Genomic DNA, 1,285 nt, shown 5'->3' on the forward strand with positions numbered 1-1,285 from the left:
ATGTTAAGTGATAGAAAGAGTTTTGATCGGTAATGACAATAGATATTGTAAGTTCTGAGACATATCCCTGTCTGAATTCGTAGTCTTTTGCCCAAACTCTCAGGTGATGTATTGATTTTGAAAATTGGTCTAACCTTTGAGAGAAGAAGGAGAACGAATCAACAAATTCATAGTTTGGAGATTTGGGCATCTAAAGAGTCTGATAGCTGTTATCGTCTGTCACATCAAGATAAGTAAGAATAAGGGACTGTTATTGTGTTGCCATGCAAAGACCTTTAGTAAAGGCCACATGTAACATTAACCATTAAGTGAAGTAAAGAAGGAGGAGAACTCCTTAGTGTAGGGAGGGGAAGAAAAGCAACCCTGAAACTAAAAAAAAAAGTTAAGAGTAATAAAGATAGGGGGTGACACCCTTCCTTGCTTGGTGAGTCTGTGTTAATGAGTGTTAGTGTTATCCTGTAAATATCTGCTATAAAAAAGGCTGGTTAGTAGCAAAACTGAGTCAGAGGGCAGGAAACAGATCACATCTGTCTTACAAATGCTAGCCTAGCACTCCTTGTCTCACTTTCTTTCTCCTTCTGTGACTAGTTGCCAGAGAGAGTCCAACACCTCATACCAACTTAACAAATAATAGTAAATAATAGATATACATATATATTATGGATAACATGGAACTAATTAACTATTGTTAGCATACATGTGTGTCCAGGCCACACCCCCTCTGCCAGGGATGAAATTATTTGTCAGAAACTATGTTTTTTCATTCTAATTTGTTGTCATATGCCAATCAGACGAAAGTTTTGGGATGTTTACCAGATTTTAGATGTTTTCTAATACTCTTCGGAACATCACCACCTAAGGTGACTTTCTTGATACCAATATTGTTGACAAAATAGCACAAGTACTACATAATTCCGTATCCTTTCCAAACCTAATAGAACATTCAACTGTTGACTGTGTGCTTGGCCTGCAATACCACCAAATTTCAGGTCTTAAAAAAAAAAACATATCCAAATCTATTAGAAATAACTTGCAAGGAAAGAGCCATTGAGTCTGAATACCTTTGATGTTCCCTTGAGCTCTTTGATATCTAGAGACAAGACCTGACTGGTTTGACTCAACTCGAGTCAATCATGTATGTTGTCACTCAGCCAAGACTCAAAGTCTCATGTATAAAAAAATGGTCAATCAAACCAGAACTTAAGATCTGGCATATTAAAAATGTGGCTCTAATTCCATTTTCAAAAAAGTTAATTTTGTGTATGTATTTTCATATATATGTACA

General features: G+C 36.0%; 1 protein-coding gene across 1 annotated transcript in view; it reads right to left on the minus strand.

Annotated features, from left to right (window-relative positions):
* The window catches only part of LOC119592505 (zinc finger and BTB domain-containing protein 24-like), a 12,708-nt gene that overhangs the window by 5,827 nt on the left and 5,596 nt on the right, over nt 1-1,285 (minus strand).

This window comes from Penaeus monodon, chromosome 30, assembly GCF_015228065.2.
Source record: "Penaeus monodon isolate SGIC_2016 chromosome 30, NSTDA_Pmon_1, whole genome shotgun sequence".
NCBI lineage: Eukaryota > Metazoa > Arthropoda > Malacostraca > Decapoda > Penaeidae > Penaeus > Penaeus monodon.